The sequence below is a fragment of the Rattus norvegicus genome, chromosome 5, assembly GCF_021556685.1.
Source record: "Rattus norvegicus strain SHRSP/BbbUtx chromosome 5, alternate assembly SHRSP_T2T, whole genome shotgun sequence".
Classification (NCBI taxonomy): Eukaryota; Metazoa; Chordata; class Mammalia; order Rodentia; family Muridae; genus Rattus; species Rattus norvegicus.
In genome coordinates, this window is record NC_141538.1 from 134,831,433 (window position 1) to 134,848,683 (window position 17,251).

Below are 17,251 nucleotides of genomic sequence, written 5' to 3' on the forward strand. Positions count from 1 at the left end.
AAAAAAATACAATAAAAGAAAAAGACAGAAAGAATGAAGGCCCAAGGGAGAGGTATACATGTGTGACTGACTGGTAAGGAAGATTGCCCTAGATGCCCAGTTCTATGGTAGGGCACAGAGGACAATGCCTACACAGCTCACAATAGAACCTGAGGACAGTTATTTTATTGCACCTTTCTGACCTAGGAACTGCATTGGGAAACAGTTTGCCATGAATGAACTGAAGGTGGCCATAGCCCTGACCCTGCTCTGTTTGAGGCTGCTGCCAGATCCCACCAGGATCCCAATCCCCATACCAAGACTTGTGTTGAAGTCCAAGAATGGGATCTACCTGCATCTCAAAAAGCTCCAATAATCTTGACAGCACAAGACAGCTCCAACAGCATGCTGTCTGCCATTTGTCTTTCTGTCACTCACTCTTGTCCCCACTCCATCTGCTCACATCTCATTCTTTCTTCTCACCTTGTTCACCACCACCCACCTTCTGCTGTGTTTCCGGTCTCCTTGTCTGTCAGTCTTTCTATCTCAACTTCTGGAATTTCTACCTGCTTTTCTCTCTACCTGGCCCCTACCTGACTTCATGTTTGACCTTTGACCTTAATGATCTCCCTAAATTACACCCTGCCTACTCTTCTGCATATTTCCTTCCATTCTATTTTTTTGTCTATGCTTAAATTGAGCTTTATACCAATGTCATAATTAATTAAAATAGAAGTATGTGCCCTACGGTTGTATATATCAGGTGTTTTTCATGATTTCATTAGAATTAAGCTAAGGTCATTGCAGTACCATTACCCTTGGTTATTTCTGTGCCTCTTTTACCTTTTCCATCACCTATAGCTGCATTCCTAGGTTGCAAGAGCCCTTCTAAGCCTTAAAATCCAACACTGTCTTTAAGCATCTCTTATTCTGTCTCTAGGTCATCTCTCCATCTTGTCAATATGTATGTTTATTTTGTGCCTAAAGTGGTAATACTGGTCATATTCTTGGTTCTGTCAAGATTACGATATGCATATCTGAAAGAGCCATTGTTCCAGCAACCTAACACAGTCCTTCTCTGACTGTCACCTCATCTATCCATATAAATCTCACCTTCAAATTCTCAGCCTACCAGCTTATGTTTTAAGAGTCTTGCCATCTTGTCTCTCCCCTGCTATAAAGTTCATAAGGTGGTGTGTTGTTCCTATACTATTTGAAGGACAGGGAGGGAACAGAGAAAGACTAATGGGAAGAGAAACATTAGGAGGCTAGGAACGAAGGTGACATGTGCTCTGTGTGATTATGTATCCTCTCCAGACAGGTTATATGGATTCTACATGTTCCAGGAGGCCTCACCCATGTGACATTTGATAACTATACTCACACAACTCTGATGTTCCTGTGTAACTGAGCTTGGACATCAGGCTTTTGTCTGAGAGCTCAGAGAAAGAAACACACTTCTTATGGAAAAATAATCAGAACCCCTGGCCATTAGAGGATCAATATCACTCACCTGTGATTCTTCAGAAGTGCACCAAGTCAGAGCCTCTTTGGGGATGAGCAAGAAATGCTTCAGAAGGTTTGGTGTCACATGAGCCTCAGGAACCTTGTTCTTCACAATAGAAGATAGTGTAGCTTAGCCATGCCATGGGCAGCTTGCCTCACACTAGTGTTTGAAGGCTTGGTGAATGCAGCTGCTCAGAAGGGCAAATAGGCCTTGCTCCTGGGAGATCCCAAGCAGATCCTCTTGTTAATCCCGTGCTCCCCCCCCTCTCTCTCTCTCTCTCAACTCTGAAAGAGAAAGGACCTCATCAATCCTGCCTATTGCTGGTTACTGCCTGAATGTTGGGGCTCACGACCCTGGGCAGTGTTGCCTACACATAACCCATGCGTTTGTAATAAGTGCCCTGGGATGTTGCCTCTGCTTCTAACACCTCACTTGATTTGGACTTGCTTCCCTTGTTACTTGTAAACACAATTTTTTTTTGTTTTTCAAAGTTACTTACAGATCAGAATCTTGGAAGTCATTAACAGAGCTTCCTGAGGCCTTCTGTTTAGGATTGATATCATTTTCTCCTTCTCTGAGTAGGTTTCACCCCACTTTTACTACTTTTAGGCAGCGTGTTTCTCCCAATTCCTTGGCTTTTCAGGTAGATAGATTAGTTCACCCATGTTCTGAGAAGGGATAGAGACGGTCAGATTGAGCATCGGTACTTGGCCCGCAGAATAAGGCAGAAACATGGGTTGAGAATGCACAGGATATTGGCAGTTACTTTGGCGTCATATGATGAAGTTCACAGTGACCACACTCAGAACAGCCAAGGCATCTCACCTTCATTATCACCTAGACCTGGGAGTGCAAAAAGGGGCTGAACCACACAAAATCAAGTGTCAGTATTCAAGCCCAAGATGGATGGGACAGGTAGTAACCTGACATTGACCCAAGAAATGGAGAAGATGATACAGAGAAAACAGTGTTACCTATAAGGTGACATATGGTGACATGGGCCCTATGTTATATACACAGAGAAACTAAAACTAGACTGGAGAATTAAGTAGCCCACATCACACCAGAGGATATGCCCATGATGGAAAACGAGAACATATAGGAAAGTCCTATGCTCAATAACAAAACTGTATAACCTATGCAACGTCAGGCATAAAACTTTTACAGAAACTTCATCATAAAAGTGTGGATATGAACAGTGGATATGCAAGAACTTATGCTCCACTGGATGTAGGCATCAGAAAATGAGAATTAAAAGCGCAGTAGAAAACCCTTTGAGTGATGTCATAATGTATTTAGGGGAAATAAAAAATGTTAGACAAAATGAGATTACATTGGAGCTCTTTTGTGTTACAGGTAAGGCTAAATTAATATGCCACTTGGAATCCAAGACAGTAGTTCCTCTGAAATCTATAGAACATTGGGAGGTAAGTTGACTCCCATGTAATTCTCCAAAGAAACTAAAAGCTTGTGCTAAAGTAAAGACTTGAGAATTAATATTTGTTGCAGTATTACTTGCAAAGGACGTAAGATAGAATTTAAAGGAAAGTATCTATCAACATGAAAAATGATGCCCAGTATATATATATATATATATATATATATATATATATATATATATATATATATATATACATATATATATATATATATATACATAGTAGAGTAATATATACCAATTACATATTACATATACCTATGTATGGCAACTATATATGATGATGATGCCTAAAGAGATATTAGGGAGAACTAGCTGCTTTACTTGCATAAATTTCAAAACTTTGTAAGAAGTCATTTCAACCTAAGTAGTCTGTCACCTTTCCGTTCTTACATGAAAGTTGTTACTAAGGACTGCTGTCTGCTCTACCAGAAAACACCAAGAGCTGTGTTCAGATCCCTATGAAGAACAGGCTGTGTAAACCTATAAGGAAATGTGCTTTCGCTGTGTTTAGCTTCTGTTTTTTTGTTTTTTGTTTTTTTTTTTTTACATTTTATTTTTTTTTAAAAACTTGAGTATTTCTTATATACATTTCGAGTGTTATTCCCTTTCCCGGTATCCGGGCAAACATCCCCTCCCCCCTCCCCTTCCTTATAGGTGTTCCCCTCCCAACCCTCCCCCCATTGCCGCCCTCCCCCCAACAATTACGTTCACTGGGGGTTCAGTCTTAGCAGGACCCAGGGCTTCCCCTTCCACTGGTGCTCTTACTAGGATATTCATTGCTACCTATGAGGTCAGAGTCCAGGGTCAGTCCATGTATAGTCTTTAGGTAGTGGCTTAGTCCCTGGAAGCTCTGGTTGCTTGGCATTGTTGTACATATGGGGTCTCGAGCCCCTACAAGCTCTTCCAGTTCTTTCTCTGATTCCTTCAACGGGGGTCCTAGTCTCAGTTCAGTGGTTTGCTGCTGGCATTCGCCTCTGTATTTGCTGTATTCTGGCTGTGTCTCTCAGGAGCGATCTACATCCGGCTCCTGTCGGTCTGCACTTCTTTGCTTCATCCATCTTGTCTAATTGGGTGGCTGTATGGGCCACATGTGGGGCAGGCTCTGAATGGGTGTTCCTTCAGTCTCTGTTTTAATCTTTGCCTCTCTCTTCCCTGCCAAGGGTATTCTTGTTCCCCTTTTAAAGAAGGAGTGAAGTATTCACATTTTGATCATCCGTCTTGAGTTTCATTTGTTCTAGGGATCTAGGGTAATTCAAGCATTTGGGCTAATAGCCACTTATCAATGAGTGCATACCATGCATGTCTTTCTGTGATTGGGTTAGCTCACTCTGGATGATATTTTCCAGTTCCAACCATTTGCCTACGAAATTCATAAAGTCGCTGTTTTTGATACCTGAGTAATATTCCATTGTGTAGATGTACCACATTTTCTGTATCCATTCCTCTGTTGAAGGGCATCTGGGTTCTTTCCAGTTTCTGGCTATTATAAATAAGGCTGCAATGAACATAGTGGGGCACGTGTTTTTTTTATATGTTGGGGCATCTTTTGGGTATATGCCCAAGAGAGGTATAGCTGGATCCTCAGGCAGTTCAATGTCCAATTTTCTGAGGATCCTACAGACTGATTTCCAGAATGGTTGTACCAGTATGCAATCCCACCAACAATGGAGGAGTGTTCCTCTTCCTCCACATCCTCGCCAGCATCTGTTGTCCCCTGAGTTTTTGATCTTAGCCATTCTCACTGGTGTGAGGTGAAATCTCAGGGTAGTTTTGGTTTGCATTTCCCTTATGACTAAGATGTTGAACATTTCTTTAGGTGTTTCTCAGCCATTCGGCATTCCTCAGCTGTGAATTCTTTGTTTAGCTCTGAACCCCATTTTTTAATAAGGTTATTTGTTTCCCTGCGGTCTAACTTCTTGAGTTCTTTGTATATTTTGGATATAAGGCATCTATCTGTTGTAGGATTGGTAAAGATCGTTTCCCAATCTGTTGGTTGCAATTTTGTCCTAACCACAGTGTCCTTTGCCTTACAGAAGCTTTGCAGTTATATGAGATCCCACTTGTCGATTCTTGATTTTAGAGCGTAAGCCATTGGTGTTTTGTTTAGGAAATTTTTTCCAGTGCCCATGTGTTCCAGATGCTTCCCTAGTTTTTCTTCTATTAGTTTGAGTGTGTCTGCTTTGATGTGGAGGTCCTTGATCCACTTGGACTTAAGCTTTGTACACGGTGATAAGCATGGATCGATCTGCATTCTTCTACATGTTGACCTCCAGTTGAACCAGCACCATTTGCTGAAAATGCTATCTTTTTTCCATTGGATGGTTTTGGCTCCTTGTCAAAAATCAAGTGACCATAGGTGTGTGGGTTCATTTCTGGGTCTTCAATTCTATTCCATTGGTCTATCTGTCTGTCTCTGTACCAATACCATGCAGTTTTTATCACTATTGCTCTGTAATACTGCTTGAGTTCAGGGATAGTGATTCCCCCTGAAGTCCTTTTATTGTTGAGGATAGCTTTAGCTATCCTGGGTTTTTTGTTATTCCAGATGAATTTGCAAATTGTTCTGTCTAACTCTTTGAAGAATTGGATTGGTATTTTGATGGGGATTGCATTGAATCTGTAGATCGCTTTTGGTAAAATGGCCATTTTTACTATATTAATCCTGCCAATCCATGAGCATGGGAGATCTTTCCATCTTCTGAGGTCTTCTTCAATTTCCTTCTTCAGTGTCTTGAAGTTCTTATTGTACAGATCTTTTACTTGCTTTGTTAAAGTCACACCGAGGTACTGTATATTATTTGGGACTATTATGAAGGGTGTCGTTTCCCTAATTTCTTTCTCGGCTTGTTTCTCTTTTGTGTAGAGGAAGGCTACTGATTTATTTGAGTTAATTTTATACCCAGCCACTTTGCTGAAGTTGTTTATCAGCTTTAGTAGTTCTCTGGTGGAACTTTTGGGATCACTTAAATAAACTATCATATCATCTGCAAATAGTGATATTTTGATTTCCTCTTTTCCGATCTGTATCCCCTTGACCTCCTTTTGTTGTCTGATTGCTCTGGCTAGAACTTCAAGAACTATATTGAATAAGTAGGGAGAGAGTGGGCAGCCTTGTCTAGTCCCTGATTTTAGTGGGATTGCTTCAAGTTTCTCTCCATTTAGTTTAATGTTAGCAACTGGTTTGCTGTATATGGATCTTACTATGTTCAGGTACGGGCCTTGAATTCCTATTCTTTCCAGGACTTTTATCATGAAGGGGTGTTGAATTTTGTCAAATGCTTTCTCAGCGTCTAATGAAATGATCATGTGGTTTTGTTCTTTCAGTTTGTTTATATAATGGATCACGTTGATGGTTTTCCGTATATTAAACCATCCCTGCATGCCTGGGATGAAGCCTACTTGGTCATGGTGGATGATTGTTTTGATGTGCTCTTGAATTCGGTTTGCCAGAATTTTGTTGAGTATTTTTGCGTCGATATTCATAAGGGAAATTGGTCTGAAGTTCTCTTTCTTTGTTGTGTCTTTGTGTGGTTTAGGTATAAGAGTAATTGCGGCTCCGTAGAAGGTATTCGGTAGTGATCCATCTGTTTCAATTTTGTGGAATAGTTTGGATAATATTGGTATGAGGTCTTCTATGAAGGTTTGATAGAATTTTGCACTAAACCTGTCTGGACCTGGGCTCTTTTTGGTTGGGAGACCTTTAATGACTGCTTCTATTTCCTTAGGAGTTATGGGGTTGTTTAACTGGTTATTCTGTTCCTGATTTAACTTCGATACCTGGTATCTGTCTAGGAAATTGTCCATTTCCTGAAGATTTTCAAGTTTTGTTGAGTATAGGTTTTTATAGTAAGATCTGATGATTTTTTGAATTTCCTCTGAATCTGTTGTTATGTCTCCCTTTTCATTTCTGATTTTGTTAATTTGGACGCACTCTCTGTGTCCTTTCGTTAGTCTGGCTAAGGGTTTATCTATCTTGTTGATTTTCTCAAAGAACCAACTTTTGGTTCTGTTGATTCTTTCTATGGTCCTTTTTGTTTCTACTTGGTTGATTTCAGCTCTGAGTTTGATTATTTCCTGCCTTCTACTCCTCCTGGGTGTATTTGCTTCTTTTTGTTCTAGATCTTTTAGGTGTGCTGTCAAGCTGCTGACATATGCTCTTTCCTGTTTCTTTCTGCAGGCACTCAGCGCTATGAGTTTTCCTCTTAGCACAGCTTTCATTGTGTCCCATAAGTTTGGGTATGTTGTATCTTCATTTTGATTAAATTCTAAAAAGTTTTTAATTTCTTTCTTTATTTCTTCCTTGACCAGGTTATCATTGAGTAGAGCATTGTTCAATTTCCACGTATATGTGGGCATTCTTCCCTTATTGTTATTGAAGACCAGTTTTAGGCCGTGGTGGTCCGATAGCACGCATGGGATTATTTCTCTTTCTGTACCTGTTGAGGCCCGTTTTTTGACCAATTATATGGTCAATTTTGGAGAAAGTACCATAAGGTGCTGAGAAGAAGGTATATCCTTTTGCTTTAGGATAGAATGTTCTATAAATATCCGTTAAGTCCATTTGGCTCATGACTTCTCTTAGTCTGTCTACATCTCTGTTTAATTTCTGTTTCCATGATCTGTCCATTGATGAGAGTGGGGTGTTGAAATCTCCCACTATTATTGTGTGAGATGCAATGTGTGTTTTGAGCTTTAGTAAGGTTTCTTTTACGTATGTAGGTGCCCTTGTATTTGGGGCATAGATATTTAGGATTGAGAGTTCATCTTGGTGGATTTTTCCTTTGATGAATATGAAGTGTCCTTCCTTATCTTTTTGATGACTTTTAGTTGAAAATTGATTTTATTTGATATTAGAATGGCTACTCCAGCTTGCTTCTTCCGACCATTTGCTTGGAAAATTGTTTTCCAGCCTTTCACTCTGAGGTAATGTCTGTCTTTGTCTCTGAGGTGTGTTTCCTGTAGGCAGCAGAATGCAGGGTCCTCGTTGCCTATCCAGTTTGTTAATCTATGTCTTTTTATTGGGGAGTTGAGGCCATTGATGTTGAGAGATATTAAGGAATAGTGATTATTACTTCCCGTTATATTCATATTTGGATGTGAGGTTATGTTTGTGTGCTTTCATTCTCTTTGTTTTGTTGCCAAGACGATTAGTTTCTTGCTTCTTCTAGGGTATAGCTTGCCTCCTTATGTTGGGCTTTACCATTTATTATCCTTTGTAGTGCTGGATTTGTAGAAAGATATTGTGTAAATTTGGTTTTGTCATGGAATATCTTGGTTTCTCCATCTATGTTAATTGAGAGTTTTGCAGGATACAGTAACCTGGGCTGGCATTTGTGTTCTCCTAGGGTATGTATGACATCAGTCCAGGATCTTCTGGCCTTCATAGTTTCTGGCAAGAATCTGGTGTGATTCTGATAGGTCTGCCTTTATATGTTACTTGACCTATTTCCCTTACTGCTTTTAATATTCTTTCTTTATTTTGTGCGTTTGGTGTTTTGACTATTATGTGACGGGAGGTGTTTCTTTTCTGGTCCAATCTATTTGGAGTTCTTTAGGCTTCTTGTATGCCTATGGGTATCTCTATTTTTAGGTTAGGGAAGTTTTCTTCTATGATTTTGTTGAAGATATTTACTGGTCCTTTGAGCTGGGATTCTTCACACTCTTTTATACATATTATCCTTAGGTTTGATCTTCTCATTGATTCCTGGATTTCCTGTATGTTTTGGACCAGTAGCTTTTTCCGCTTTACATTATCTTTGACAGTTGAGTCAATGATTTCTATGGAATTTTCTGCTCCGGAGATTCTCTCTTCCATCTCTTGTATTCTGTTGGTGAAGCTTGTATCTACAGCTCCTTGTCTCTTCTTTTGGTTTTCTATATCCAGGGTTGTTTCCATGTGTTCTTTCTTGATTGCTTCTTTTTCCATTTTTAATTCCTTCAACTGTTTGATTGTGTTTTCCTGGAATTCTTTCAGGGATTTTTGTGACTCCTCTCTATGGGCTTCTACTTGTTTATTTATGATTTCCTGATATTCTTTCAGGGATTTTTGCGTCTCCTCTCTATGGGCTTCTACTTGTTTCTTTATGTTTTCCTGGAATTCTTTCAGGCATTTTTGCGATTCCTCTCTGTAGGCTTCAACTTGTTTATTAATGTTTTCCTGTGTTTCTCTAAGGGAGTTCTTCACGTCTTTCTTGAAGTCCTCCAGCATCATGATCAAATATGATTTTGAAACTAGATCTTGCTTTTCTGGTGTGTTTGGACATTCCATGTTTGTTTTTGTGGGAGAATTGGGCTCCGATGATGCCATGTAGTCTTGGTTTCTGTTGCTTGGGTTCCTGCGCTTGCCTCTCGCCATCAGATTATCTCTAGTGTTACTTTGTTCTGCTATTTCTGACAGTGGCTAGACTGTCCTATAAGCCTGTGTGTCAGGAGTGCTGTAGACCTGTTTTCCTCTCTTTCAGCCAGTTATGGGGACAGAGTGTTCTGCTTTCGTGCGTGTAGTTTTTCCTCTGTACAGGTGTTCAGCTGTTCCTGTGGGCCTGTGTCTTGAGTTCACCAGGCAGGTCACTTGCAGCATACAAGTTGGTCTTACCTGTGGTCCCGAGGCTTAAGTTCGCTCGAGGGGTGCTGCCCATGGGCTCTTTGCGGCGGCAGCAACCAGGAAGACCTGTGCTACCCCTTCTGCGAGCTACCGTGCACCAGGATTCCAGATGGCCTTTGGTGTTTTACTCTGGCGTCCGAGATGTGTGTGCAGAGAGCAGTCTCTTCTGGTTTCCCAGGCTTGTCTGCCTCTCTCAAGTTTTAGCTCTCCCTCCCACGGGATTTGGGTGCAGAGAACTGTTTATCCGGTCTGTTTCCTTCAGGTTCCCGTGGTGTCTCAGGCAGGGATCCTGCCGCTCCTGGGCCCTCCCCCAAGGGAGCCCAGAGGCCTTATACAGTTTCCTCTTGGGCCAGGGATTTGGGCAGGGGTGGGCAGTGTTGGTGGTCTCTTCCGCTCTGCAGCCTCAGGAGTGCCCACCTGACCAGGCGGTGAGGTCTCTTTCCCAAGGTGTCTGGGACCAGAGAGCTGCTGAGGGCCGAGATCCGCGGGTCTTAGCTTCTGTTTTAAGGAAGCAGTGTGTAGAACTATTGATCCAAGATTCATATAATTTATGTAAATTTTAAATTTTCTAAAAATATTATTAATAATGCGTAAAGCTCTGATGGGGGTAACTTTAGTCAAGAAAAGACTGGGTCCAGGCTCTCTGGTGAGGAGAAGGGTAAAGCATGAGAGGAGAGAAGTAAAAAGGATGATTAAAGAGGAGAAGGCAAAAGAAAGATAAGGAAGAAGGAAGGAAGGAAGGATAAGAAGTGACATTTGTTCTTCTAGGCCTTGTTCACTCCTCAGGACATCTATTTTTAAGTTCTACTCGTTTCTCTGCACATTTCATTTTTCTTCAAAATTGGATAAGATTTCATTATGTGTGTACCATACCTGATTACTCATTCATCAGTAGGAAACAGCCACAGAGCAAGGGGAGAGGTTAGTTGCAGAGAAGAGATAGCTGCATGTCCCTTCTGTTCTTGATTTTGCTAGGACTCAGGACTCAGAGAAGAAAGAAAACGGGGGCTCTATGATGATTAACATTATCACAGCTGCAGTAGAGAGTGAAGAAGGAGAATGTTGGAGGTAACACTGAGATGGAGGGAGGCTCAGGTTAGGAGTGAAGGAAGAACTGCCTTCTGAAGAATTCTCTCTCAAATGTCTTTTATTTCTTCCTGTCTGAAGTCTGAAAGTTGGAAATTCTCTGGAGTAAAACAATCTCTCTTCTTTTAAAGTGAAGGTAAGGACTCCAGGGACAAAACTATTGCCACCTCTTCTCTTCTTAGATATCATCTTCATAAACTGTTGGGAGCCATCTTGAGCACTGGCTGGTAGGAGAACCAGTAGCCTTTGAAACCTTGTTTATTCTGTTTTTGCCTTACTCATCCTGCCTGGACAGTTCATTCTTCCCGGATGCCCTAACATGCATCTTTCTCAGAATTTAGCAACTTTGAACTCAGGAAATAATTCTGGAATTAATTAGTGACTAAGTTCATGATGGATTTTTAAAAAATGTACATTTAAATATCTCACCCAGTTAAAAAGTCACTGAGGCAAGGAGAGGGTAAATTGCTAACTCCTTGCATCGTGAGGCAGATCTGGACCTTGAACCTTCTGAGTGGACTAACTCCTTCTCCAGAAGCCATGGATCATGACAGAAAGTGGTTGACACCAGTACCAGGGAAAATGTTACATACATATACATATATGTGTGTGTGTGCATGTGCATGTGTGTGTGTATGTGTGTGTGTGTGTGTGTGTGTGTGTGTGTCCAATGAAAACTCAGTCTCTCAATGACTAAGTTCAGCTGGACACACCAACTTATTCATTTTCACCCCTGAAGTCATGGCAACAAACAAACAACTACAGCTATTAGGCATTGGTAAAATTAGAATATGAATCCCTTGCTACAGTCTAAGATTGTCAGAGAGCTTTGGCTCTTTTTTTAAGATTTATTCGTTTATTTTATGTATAATAGTACACTGTAGCTGTCTTCAGACACACTAGAAGAGAGGATCAGATCCCATTACAGATGGTTGTGAGCCACCATGTGATTGCTGGGAATTGAACTCAGGACCTCTGGAAGAGCCGTCAGTGCTCTCAACCACTGAGCTATCTCTCCAGCTTTGGTTCTTTTTCCTTTATCATCTCCTTTTATTATCTGCCTGAGCCTGTTTGTGATTGTGAAACAGGGACTGACACTTGGTTGGCCTCAGCCTCCTCCCACCTCATTGGTATTTTCCATAAATTCTTTTTTAAAAAATTCTTGAGATTATATCTTGATGATAACTCTCCTTCTTCTATATGGAAACTATTATTTCTCTCTTTGTCTCTGTGTCTGTCTCTCCTCTCTCTGTGTCTCTGTCTCTCTGTCTCTGTCTCTCTGTCTCTCTCTGTCTTTGTCTGTGTGTGTATGTGTGTGTGTCCCTTTCTCCCCCTTCCTCTCCTCTAAATTCATTAGAAAAATAAAAAAATAATAAAAATATTTTCAAAAGCCCTAAGTTCATCCTCTGTGGCCTATAAATTTTATTCCTCAAATTTGAGAGACAAGAATGCAAACATCACTGGCTTGAGTTGGTGTGGTGACCTTCATGCTTCTGGAACCATATCTCCTAAGGAAGGTCCCATCATTTGCAGAGACACCCTAGTAACCCTGTATTATACACATGAGTGTTCCCAGTGTCAGCTGCTAAAGCTTTACAAGGTCTCAGACACGACAGAAAAGAGTAAGACAGACACAAGATTTTTTTTCACACCGAGAGTGTGGTGAGTGCAATGGGAAATGAGAGGATTTGAAAACACCCAGAAAAGTTAAAAACAAAAAAAGTTCATTTGAGGAGACAGTACAATGGCTCGGTAGTTGACTCCTACTGCTCTTAAAGAGGAGACCCATAACTCTAGCTCCAGAGTGTCTGGGTACGGACACTCACATGAGCCTGCCCACCCGCACACACTCTTATGCTTATACATATAACCAATAAATAAATAAACGATGAAGTCTGTTGAGAGGAAGAAAATCAAGTCACAGGAGTCTTGATTTCTTTCTCCATTTGTGGCCTTCATCACAACCCAAGATTATGGCCAAACGCAGAGGTATGAAACCCTTGGGAAGAGAAGAGGTCTCTAATTTTTGTTTGTTTGTTTGTTTTCTTTTTTCGGAGCTGGGGACCAAACCCAGGGCCTTGCACTTGCTAGGCAAGCATTCTACCACTGAGCGAAATCCCCAACCCCTAGTTTCCTACTTTCTAATCTAGGAATTCTGCTCCTTATGTATTGGGAAGGGGCTTGACTCTCATCCATTCTGGTCTGCATGCTCTCTGTGCAGGTGTTTGACCCTTTTAGATTTGCACCAGATGTCCTCCGGCATACCCATGCATTCCTACCCTTCTCAGCAGGAGCAAGGTAAAGAGAATGGGTTAGGGGACATGACGGGCATATGTCAGTATTTGGTATTTCCAATCACTTCGGGCTTTCTGGTGCCCATTTACAAAACTGTTGGCTTCTGTGTTTAGATGGGGGTATGCCTGCCTGTTCCAAAAAGAAAGAAGGTATTTTAGTACACAGCTCAGAGATTTTAACCCACTTCTCAGTGGCCACTGAAAACTCTGTGTCAAAATTAGTATATTTTCTTATTTCCCCAATTTTTGAATGTCACTGCACACTAAAATGAATGAGGGAGAGAGAGACCCAACCGCCTGGTCAGGTGGGCACTCCTGAGGCTCCAGAGCGGAAGAGACCACCAACACTGCTCACCCCTGCCCACATCCCTGGCCCAAGAGGAAACTGTATAAGGCCTCTGGGCTCCCGTGGGGGAGGGCCCAGGAGCGGCAGGACCCCTGCCTGAGACACCACCAGAATCTGAAGGAAACAGACCGGATAAACAGTTCTCTGCACCCAAATCCCGTGGGAGGGAGAGCTGAACCTTCAGAGAGGCAGACAAGCCTGGAAACCAGAAGAGACTGCTCTCTGCACACACATCTCGGACGCCAGAGGAAAAAGCCAAAGACCATCTGGAACCCTGGTGCACTGAAGCTCCCGGAAGGGGCGGCACAGGTCTTCCTGGTTGCTGCCGCTGCAGAGAGCCCGTGGGCAGCACCCCACGAGCGAACTTGAGCCCCGGGACCACAGGTAAGACCAACTTTTCTGCTGCAAGAAAGCTGCCTGGTGAGCTTGGGACACAGGGAAGCAGAATTCCTCTAGGACCGGGCACGTTCTGTGTTTACCGGAAGTCCCACATCCGCGAATCCCGGCCCCCAGCAGCTCTCTGCCCCCAGAACCTGTGAGAGAGAAACCCAACCGCCTGGTCAGGTGGGCACTCCTGAGGCTGCAGAGCGGAAGAGACCACCAACACTGCTCACCCCTGCCCATATCCCTGGCCCAAGAGGAAACTGTATAAGGCCTCTGGGCTCCTGTGGGGGAGGGCCCAGGAGCGGCAGGACCCCTGCCTGAGACACCACCAGAATCTGAAGGAAACAGACCGGATAAACAGTTCTCTGCACCCAAATCCCGTGGGAGGGAGAGCTGAACCTTCAGAGAGGCAGACAAGCCTGGGAAACCAGAAGAGACTGCTCTGTGCACACACATCTCGGAAGCCAGAGGAAAAAGCCAAAGACCATCTGGAACCCTGGTGCACTGAAGCTCCCGGAAGGGGCGGCACAGGTCTTCCTGGTTGCTGCCGCTGCAGAGAGCCCGTGGGCAGCACCCCACGAGCAAACTTGAGCCCCGGGACCACAGGTAAGACCAACTTTTCTGCTGCAAGAAAGCTGCCTGGTGAACTCAAGACACAGGCCCACAGGAACAGCTGAAGACCTGTAGAGAGGAAAAACTACACGCCCGAAAGCAGAACACGCTGTCCCCATAACTGACTGAAAGAGAGGAAAACAGGTCTACAGCACTCCTGACACACAGGCTTATAGGACAGTCTAGCCACTGTCAGAAATAGCAGAACAAAGTAACACTAGAGATAATCTGATGGCGAGAGGCAAGCGCAGGAACCCAAGCAACAGAAACCAAGACTACATGGCACCATCGGAGCCCAATTCTCCCATCAAAACAAACATGGAATATCCAAACACACCAGAAAAGCAAGATCTAGTTTCAAAATCATATTTGATCATGATGCTGGAGGACTTCAAGAAAGACGTGAAGAACTCCCTTAGAGAACAAGTACAAGCCTACAGAGAGGAATCGCAAAAATGCCTGAAAGAATCGCAAAAATCCCTGAAAGAATTCCAGGAAAACACAATCAAACAGTTGAAGGAATTAAAAATGGAAATAGAAGCAATCAAGAAAGAACACATGGAAACAGCCCTGGATATAGAAAACCAAAAGAAGAGACAAGGAGCTGTAGGTACAAGCTTCACCAACAGAATACAAGAGATAGAAGAGAGAATCTCAGGAGCAGAAGATTCCATAGAAATCATTGACTCAACTGTCAAAGATAATGTAAAGCAGAAAAAGCTACTGGTCCAAAACATACAGGAAATCCAGGACTCAATGAGAAGATCAAACCTAAGGATAATAGGTATAGAAGAGAGTGAAGACTCCCAGCTCAAAGGACCAGTAAATATCTTCAACAAAATCATAGAAGAAAACTTCCCTAACCTAAAAAAAGAGATACCCATAGACATACAAGAAGCCTACAGAACTCCAAATAGATTGGACCAGAAAAGAAACACCTCCCGTCACATAATTGTCAAAACACCAAACGCACAAAATAAAGAAAGAATATTAAAAGCAGTAAGGGAAAAAGGTCAAGTAACATATAAAGGCAGACCTATCAGAATCACACCAGACTTCTCGCCAGAAACTATGAAGGCCAGAAGATCCTGGAGTGATGTCATACGGACCCTAAGAGAACACAAATGCCAGCCAAGGTTACTGTATCCAGCAAAACTCTCAATTAACATTGATGGAGAAACCAAGATATTCCATGACAAAACCAAATTTACACAATATCTTTCTACAAATCCAGCACTACAAAGGATAATAAATGGTAAAGCCCAACATAAGGAGGCAAGCTATACCCTAGAAGAAGCAAGAAACTAATCGTCTTGGCAACAAAACAAAGAGAATGAAACCACACAAACATAACCTCACATCAAATATGAATATAACGGGAAGCAATAATCACTATTCCTTAATATCTCTCAATATCAATGGCCTCAACTCCCCAATAAAAAGACATAGATTAACAAACTGGATATGCAACGAGGACCCTGCATTCTGCTGCCTACAGGAAACACACCTCAGAGACAAAGACAGACACTACGTCAGAGTGAAAGGCTGGAAAACAACTTTCCAAGCAAATGGTCAGAAGAAGCAAGCTGGAGTAGCCATTCTAATATCAAATAAAATCAATTTTCAACTAAAAGTCATCAGAAAAGATAAGGAAGGACACTTCATATTCATCAAAGGAAAAATCAACCAAGATGAACTCTCAATCCTAAATATCTATGCCCCAAATACAAGGGCACCTACATATGTAAAAGAAACCTCACTAAAGCTCAAAACACACATTGCACCTCACACATTAATAGTGGGAGATTTCAACACCCCACTCTCATCAATGGACAGATCATGGAAACAGAAATTAAACAGTGATGTCGACAGACTAAGAGAAGTCATGAGCCAAATGGACTTAACGGATATTTATAGAACATTCTATCCTAAAGCAAAAGGATATACCTTCTTCTCAGCTCCTCATGGTACTTTCTCCAAAATTGACCATATAATAGGTCAAAAAACGGGCCTCAACAGGTACAGCAAGATAGAAATAATCCCATGCGTGCTATCGGACCACCACGGCCTAAAACTGGTCTTCAATAACAATAAGGGAAGAATGCCCACATATACGTGGAAATTGAACAATGCTCTACTCAATGATAACGTGGTCAAGGAAGAAATAAAGAAAGAAATTAAAAACTTTTTAGAATTTAATGAAAATGAAGATACAACATACCCAAACTTATGGGACACAATGAAAGCTGTGCTAAGAGGAAAACTCATAGCGCTGAGTGCCTGCAGAAAGAAACAGGAAAGAGCATATGTCAGCAGCTTGACAGCACACCTAAAAGATCTAGAACAAAAAGAAGCAAATACACCCAGGAGGAGTAGAAGGCAGGGAATAATCAAACTCAGAGCTGAAATCAACCAAGTAGAAACAAAAAGGACCATAGAAAGAATCAACAGAACCAAAAGTTGGTTCTTTGAGAAAATCAACAAGATAGATAAACCCTTAGCCAGACTAACGAGAGGACACAGAGAGTGCGTCCAAATTAACAAAATCAGAAATGAAGAGGGAGACATAACTACAGATTCAGAGGAAATTCAAAAAATCATCAGATCTTACTATAAAAACCTATATTCAACAAAACTTGAAAATCTGCAGTAAATGGACAATTTCCTAGACAGATACCAGGTATCGAAGTTAAATCAGGAACAGAATAATCAGTTAAACAACCCCATAACTCCTAAGGAAATAGAAGCAGTCATTAAAGGTCTCCCAACCAAAAAGAGCCCAGGTCCAGACGGGTTTAGTGCAGAATTCTATCAAACCTTCATAGAAGACCTCATACCAATATTATCCAAACTATTCCACAAAATTGAAACAGATGGAGCACTACCGAATTCCTTCTACGAAGCCACAATTACTCTTATACCTAAACCACACAAAGACACAACAAAGAAAGAGAACTTCAGACCAATTTCCCTTATGAATATCGACGCAAAAATACTCAAT

The 17,251-nt window shown here is 41.8% G+C and overlaps 1 pseudogene across 1 annotated transcript in view; it reads left to right on the forward strand.

Annotated features, from left to right (window-relative positions):
- Cyp4a8-ps1 (cytochrome P450, family 4, subfamily a, polypeptide 8, pseudogene 1) overlaps positions 1–17,251 on the forward strand; it is a 140,399-nt pseudogene that overhangs the window by 21,204 nt on the left and 101,944 nt on the right. The window contains exons 7-8 of the transcript XR_015621482.1: positions 12,539–12,603; positions 12,836–12,912. The product of XR_015621482.1 is annotated as a cytochrome P450, family 4, subfamily a, polypeptide 8, pseudogene 1, transcript variant X2 (transcript). The remainder of the gene's footprint in view (positions 1–12,538; positions 12,604–12,835; positions 12,913–17,251) is intronic.